Here is a 7,630-nt window from a genome sequence, read left to right as displayed (position 1 = left end):
TCAAGCTGCTTATCATTGATGAGAAATCATTTGTTGGAGCTCGTGCACTGTCCCTTGTCAATAGGCGCATGCAGCAAATCTTTTGCAATACCGAACAGCTCTTTGGTGGGGTTTCAGTCCTCCTAATGGGGGACTTTAAACAGCTGAACCCAGTAATGGACACTTGTCTATATGCTGCACCCCGCAGAAATACCACTGCTATTCAGCGTGCTGGTTTGGAATGTTTCAAGGCATTCAACAAAACCATCATTCTCACTGTGCTGCAACGGCAGGCTGACGATGAACCTTTTAAACATCTCCTGGACCAGTATGTCAAGGGTGTTGTAGATGCAGCTAGCTATGCTGTTTTAGAGGCCCGTTTCATTGACAATCTGTCCACAGCAGATCAGGTCAGGTTCTCCAACTCAGCTACCCTTTTGTGTGCTGTAAAGGCAGATTATTCTGCCTTCAACAGAGACAAAATCATGGGTTGTGGAACACCCCGTCTTCTCATTTCTTCAGTCAATGACCCAGTCTCCTGTGCTAGTCTGGACTCATCCAGTGCTGGTGGACTCCCCACCAATCTTGTCCTCTGTAGAGACATGCGAGTCATGCTCACAGCCAACCTTTGCCTGGACCAAGGTTTAACCAATGGATCCATGGGTACGGTGGTGGCCATCATCTTTATCTCTGAAGAGGACCCCTTTCCGACAGTCCTTGTCAAGTTTGATGAGTTCAGGGGAGAGAGCTGTCTCCCTGATGTGCCCAATGTGTATCCAGTGGGTGTTATCACTCGCAGCTGGCTGGTTCGTAAAAAGAGCCAGTCACGGACTATGTTGCCCCTCCTGCCTGGCTATGCACTCTCCATCCATAAGAGCCAGGGCCAGACCTTGAACGATGTCCTCATCGACCTTGGGAGCAGTGAATTTTCTCCTGGGCTCACCTACACTGCACTCACCAGGGTTCGATCTCGTTCTAATCTGGCTCTCAGAAAGATGCCCCCTTTCAAGCGCTTTCAAACTATAGCTGCATCTGTACAGTTTAAAGCCATGAAACAGGAGGAGGCAGCCAAACTTGTTATGGAGCAAGCCAGGCAGGAGCAATTTGAGCAAGAGCTAGCCCATCTTGCCCTTGAAGATCAGTCAGACATGGAAGTTGACTCTGACTAACTTTCCCTGTGTCTCTCTTTGGCTACTTATGTAGCCTGGATGCAGATCAAACCTTTTCGGATATTATTAGTGTCCTGCCCTGACTACTATTGTAGTTGGGACTGCAGAAAACACTTTGTAATTAAATGTAGTATTTTCTTCAACTATAGTCATTAGTGTTATGTTCTTTTTTTATTAAATAGCTATTTATTTCATTATTTTGGCAATACTTTGATTATGCTATGGGTAATCAGCAAATAACAGAAGCCTCACCATCGGTATTTGTTTCATGATTACCCATATATTGAAAATTAATTTGCAATGTATATTTTCTACTTCTGTAGTAAGCAACTTATTTTTTCTGTCACACACAGCAAAAGTTTCATCTTCTTTTCATTATCTTCAGTGTCTTGTTAATTTTGTTTGTTTTATCAAGTAGCTATTTCTTTTATTATTTTGGCAATTCTTTGATTAGCTATGAGTAATCAGCAAATAACAGAAACCTCACCATCGGTATTTGTTTCATGATTACCCATATATTGAAAATTAATTTACAATGTATATTTCCAACTTCAGTAGTAAGCAACTTATTTTTTCTGTCACACACAGCAAAAGTTTCATCTTTTCATTATCTTCAGTGTCTTGTTATTTTTGTTTGTTTTTTTATTAAGTAGCTATTTCTTTCATTATTTTGGCAATTCTTTGATTATGCTATGGGTAATCAGCAAATAACAGAAGCCTCACCATCGGTATTTGTTTCATGATTACCCATATACTGAAAATGAATTTACAATGAATACTTTTTAATTGAATTTAAAGCAATTTTAAGACCCCCCCGTTTCTACACTCAGTATAAAATTAAATTAAACATTAACTCCTATGGTAAATAGTCTACTTCTTCTTCACCCTTTGTAACCTTAAATAATCATTAGTTTATTTCTTGGATATATATTTAGATTAAAATCTTTTAATTGGAGCAATTTATGTTCCTACTAATGTAACTGTAGTAGGAGGACAAATGATAAGCAGTAGTGTCAGATTTCTGCTATTGCTATTTTTATAGCTGTAGTTGCAGGACACACATCTATACATTGCTGTACTGTCCTCCTCCAGTTATTATTTTAATTGTAATTGCATGACAATCTTTAATCATTATTTAAAATATGTTTGACCTTGAAAATCTGTCATCCATGGAAATTAACTCTGATTAACTTTCAGTGTGTATGTCTTCCACTACTTTGAATATTGTTAGTATTAGGCTCTGGCTACTATTGCACTGGGGAGTGTAGATTAGATGTAATATCTTTTCCAACTACATAGTCATCAGTGTTTTTGTTTTTTTCTGAAAATAACTTTTTTTCAGTATTTTGATGATTCTTTTAATATGCTGTGGGTAATCAAGATATAACCTAACCTCACCAACGGTTTTTGTTATTTCCTAATTAACCAAATACTTGAAATTAATCTCCAATGATATATAAATTATTTCTAAAATAATTAATAATTAAGTCTAAAAACACTTTAAAATTCTTCCTAAGATTTTTATTAAATAAAAAAAACTTAAAGAAACTAAATGATATTGATATTCCTATAAGTAATACTTTATTTCTAAATATTTTATCATTTAACAAATAAAAAAAAAAGAATTTTTAAAATATATTGTAACACCAGTAACGGGTGGAGTTCAAAAAGAACCCACACCATTAAACTATCCGTGTATAATAAAAGGTGGGTAGCTCCTTAGGGCTGGTGTTTGTTGTGATGGGAGCTACTGACCCTGCGGATAGAATTTAGTAGGAACTGGGAACATGGCACCAAATTTTCTATAAGGTAATGACCTCCATTTCTTCAAAGCATATGTCCCTGGACATATGGTTTGATCAGTTGGTCTGAGTTAGATGAACATGGATTCCTAGGTCATTTAATACCAATAATTGGTGGGGAATCCATGTTTTGTCAGATCAACTGGTTCCCATTATATTTTTTCTTTCTCATAATTATAAGTTTAATTTAATTTTTCACTCAAATTACTATTGCTATATTCATAAGTTTTATCTAACTATTCTTACAATTATTAATGGACAAAGACATTCAAAATTCACAACCACTGGACCTCCATTATAAATAAGTTAGCATGTTGCTCTTTAAGCGGGGATACCTATTGTTTGGTTCAGTGGTGTAACAATGGGTATCCTTCTGTGCTAATAAACATGGATAGTAAGTAGTTGTGTTTGTAAACAGTGGTTTGAGGAAAAGAGGGTTACCCTACTCCTCAAACCATGACTTTGCAATCACAATTTTTACCATTCATGTTTTAGAAGTGAATCAAGCGTATATAAGCTTAAAACATAAATTAACTTTATTTTTTACCCATACATCAAGGATCTACTAGGTATACTTCCTCTGCTAACTCGTGTCAACTTTACACAACTCATCAATAATCTCTATTGAAGGTAATTACTTGTGACATATCATTTTAATAATCATGGTCACATTTCAAGTTATAATCAAGCTTTTCTCTAACTAATATATTTTATAAATCATCCAGTGGTTTAAAACTTTATTGAATATTTTTAGTTTTTTATGTTTAATACAAATTCCTTAATTAATTGATTTGAAATAATTATTATAAAAATTGTATGTCCTCACTTAATTAATCATTCAATGAAAAAGAACATTTTCTATATTATAACTGTTATTAATACTCAGTTTAACAATGCATTGGAAATCTGCAGAGTATATTGTATCTTAATTATCCCTTTAATCAATATTCAAAAAAACTATCAACTGTAAGCCAATAAACCTGAATTTTATTGAACTCTTAAATCATTTTTTTTCTCCAGTTAAACTGGATGAAAATTGACTTTTTCCTAAATTTTTTTAATTCCTTCTTTTCTTAAAATAATATCAATTCATTTGTATAACTAATTTTTAGGTTTATAATCCATATTAATTCTTTCTTAAAATATGTATAAACAAAATTTAAAATTTAAAAGTTTATTTAAATTTTTCATGTACAACCCTGTACTGAAGAAGTATCTTATCTCTCACAGTAATGGAACTTGGATGCACTCAACTAATTACTAGTTTAAAGGTATGGTGAAAATATTCTCTATCAATTAAAATAAATTTTTATCCTATTACAATTCATTTGTTTCTTTGATTCAAGATTACTTCAACAAGAGCTGATTTAGTTTTCATTCATGTATTGATTTAGTGAATAATACTTGCTGCATCTAAACTCTGGCCCAATGGTTACAGTTGGAATAAGAATGTCTTGAATAGAAGGGGTTTTATTCTGCCAGTGAAGATTTGTCCCTGTAATTTCAGGTACAATTGTGACTTTAACATGCCTGTCTAAAGATTTTGAATTAAGTCTAAACTCCCATTAACAAAGTTAATCATATCATTTCCTTATAATTAATTAACTAATGTTTAAACAGCTTGTGCACCCAGCTTTTCTTATATATTGATTGTGAGTATTAAGCTAATTAATGATTATCATACTGACAATATTTATAATAACATGTTATGACATTTTTTTTAATCTTTCCTTAATTACAATAAGTTGGCAGATAATATCATTTTATTAATAATATTAATTTAGTTGCTTTGTTTGGTGCAAAATTTATTCATTAACAACTATTGGCCTGATAGGAATTTGAATAGGTTGAGGTTATTGAATGATTGATTGACTACAGTTATATGTCTGCTTCACAAAACCTGTATCCTGGAACTACAATGCTCAGGTAGATACTACAAACTTTGTCCCTGAAATTCCCAGTAGCTCTTCTGGAAACAGACATAACACTGTACTGATCCTATAGTAATAATCTCTGAAAATATAGTTTATACTCACTATAAAAATGTTATTTTTCTTTAATTTTTTTATTTTTCTCCCTTAAAGGGAGTGTTCACAAAAAATGAAAGGGGGTATAGGCTATAGGGGGTATAGGCTATAGGGGGTATAGGGTATGGTCTAAGTCGTATGTTCCAACTCCCTCAATTTGTATGGGCGCTACGCTCTTCGGTATAAGATGTTTTTATCAGTTTTCTCCTTATAGACACAACAGATAGAAGTAAGATTAGTAGCGATCAAAAACGCTTTTTTATTGCATTAAGCCTATATCCCCTTTCATTTTTCGCTAACACTCCCTTTAAGTCAACTTGACAACCCAACTATGTTGGGAAACTATACTTTTATCTTTAACATTACAAAGTATCCAATTTTATATTACTTCCACTATTTCCATGATTGCTTTATTTGAGATAATGTTTTTTTTAATTAGTATATACTTGTTAATACTTAAAGAATAACAAATTCTTTTAAACTGTTAGGTAAAATAAAATTATATTCTGCTCTAAATATATTTCTTAATATATTATGATACATTAAAGACCAGGACAATACAATATAACATCCAAACCTCTGTATTTTGCCTTAATCTTGAAATCTACATTATGTAATTGTCAAAATCATGATTTTCTTACACTTACATATGTTAAATGATTGAATTTTACTTTTGAAAATAATAATATTTTTCAAAAATGAGATAAGATTTTTCTCATAACAATTATTTGTTAACATTTTTTACAACAAAATTATAAATATTTAATTTTAATTAGATCTTTTCAGGGACAATCCTGTCCTGAAGAATGCAGTGCCTGATTTTAGATTTACTGAATGATTAATGGCTTTTATCTTCCACACATTATATCAGATCAACGATTCAAAGGTACCCTTGTAAATGAGGCATTATCATCTTTACATGAAAATAGTTATGTTATTNTTCAAAAATCGTTCTCTAGGAATATACCTATTTGTTGACTCTATTATCTAAAATTTGAAGGTATTTAACGTTTAAGGATTAGAAAGTCGAGTTTGAGTGTTTATCAGTTACTCAGATCTGATCTTGGATCCATTTCTTTTAACCAAATTTTTTCCATTTGTTTCTGTTATTTAAGGAGGAAATTTATATTTCTCCCTAAAAAGATATTTTCCGGTAATTTTTCAAGCAAAAGCTTCTTTGCGACTTTTAATATGATTTTTTAAACCATCAAACTACATGCAGTGATAAACAGAAAACTCTAGAATAGGAAATCAACTGTCAGACCCAAGTTGTGGCTTTAAATAGTAAAAATAGTTAAATAAACATGAGACACAGACCCATTTTATTTAATAATGTATTAAATTATTTAGAAGTAAATTTATTTGCTTTGTAACATCATGTTATGGACTTCAGTTTTGCTTTAATGTCGTCTTCCTATTCTACAGAGTAGAGTGAGAAGCATTCGGTTTCTTTTATTTGAAATCAAACGTGTTTTGGTCTACAATTCAATAATCTATAACCTTACAGGTTTGTATATTCCTGACTTTTTCATTCAAAATGCATATGCCGACAAAAAATTTATTGAGAAAAAAGGCTAAAATATAATGTTTAATGGCTCAAATTGTAATCGAAATTCACAGCTCTCTGGAATATTGACAGAACCGTTAAATGCACGTGCATGGTTTTCAATGTAAAAATATGTACAATTAAACCCTAAATATAGAATACATCGGATAATTTATTAAATGTCGTTTTTTTTTCTAAATCTACTGATAATAGAATGCCGCAAATATATATTTTTTGATTAAATATGTACATAGAGCTCTTAAAAGATGTCTCCACAGTCCACGCATATTTCATTACTTTTTATTTATTTTTACAAAAAAAAAGAGACAAAAAAATTCGCAATCGAAAAAAAACCACTTTCAACAAAGAAATTTTTATGTTGTTTTAGTAACCTACATAAAAGAAACATATACAGGAACTCAGATATATGCAAATTGTGTACTGTACACTGTGGGAGGAATGTAAACAAACCCAGTGCCCCCACAGAAGTTAAAGGGAAAGGACTAAAGTGCTGATGTGATATTACAGTCCAAAAAAAACAAGTTTATTTATCAAGTTATGGCGGTTCCTGGTCTATATATTTCTTGCCTACATATATCTCTTTAAGCTTCAAGCAGCTTCCTCTGTAGAATGACAGCTTGAGAAAATATACGACAGCTTCAGTACATTCCGTACAATTACCAAAATTTAAAAGAATATATCGTTGAACGAAACTCCTTAGTTTCCTTTTAAAATTAGGAGATTTTATAAAAATGCAGAATATTAAGAAAGTAAAATTAAATAATATTATAACAAAAATATTGATATCCACAAAACTGCCAAACCCCATTCGTGAAACCGGGGTTTCAAAACTGGTTTTCACAAAAATACCCTGTCTTAAGTTTTAGGCTTTGGGATACTATGCTTCTAGTTATAAAATTTTCAGCGGCAAAACCCATTATAAATGTTCAAGGCGACATTTATGAAATTCTTTCAATGCATTCTATATTTATGGTTTTACTGTATAAAAAGCTAAATGATTTTCCTGAATTTTGAATTATTATGAAGAATATGAAAATATACATGCTTCACTATACACTGAATCCAGGACTATAAACCGGGCCACTA

The 7,630-nt window shown here is 31.9% G+C and overlaps 1 long non-coding RNA gene across 2 annotated transcripts; it reads left to right on the top strand.

Annotated features, from left to right (window-relative positions):
* Positions 1 to 2,095: 2,095 nt before the first annotated feature.
* LOC111717381 (uncharacterized) lies at positions 2,096 to 5,889 on the top strand. Of its 2 annotated transcripts, XR_002768770.1 has the most exons (5): positions 2,096 to 3,580; positions 4,161 to 4,221; positions 4,345 to 4,457; positions 4,797 to 4,876; positions 5,764 to 5,889. It is a non-coding gene; the product is annotated as an uncharacterized LOC111717381 (long non-coding RNA). The 2 variants fall into 2 exon arrangements; XR_002768769.1 differs by lacking the exon at positions 2,096 to 3,580 and having other exon boundaries at positions 4,089 to 4,221.
* Positions 5,890 to 7,630: the final 1,741 nt, after the last annotated feature.

Source organism: Eurytemora carolleeae, unplaced genomic scaffold (assembly GCF_000591075.1).
Source record: "Eurytemora carolleeae unplaced genomic scaffold, Eaff_2.0 scaffold2558, whole genome shotgun sequence".
Classification (NCBI taxonomy): Eukaryota; Metazoa; Arthropoda; class Copepoda; order Calanoida; family Temoridae; genus Eurytemora; species Eurytemora carolleeae.
The sequence above is the reverse complement of the archived record's forward strand: the minus strand, read 5'-3'. Positions and strand labels throughout refer to the sequence as shown.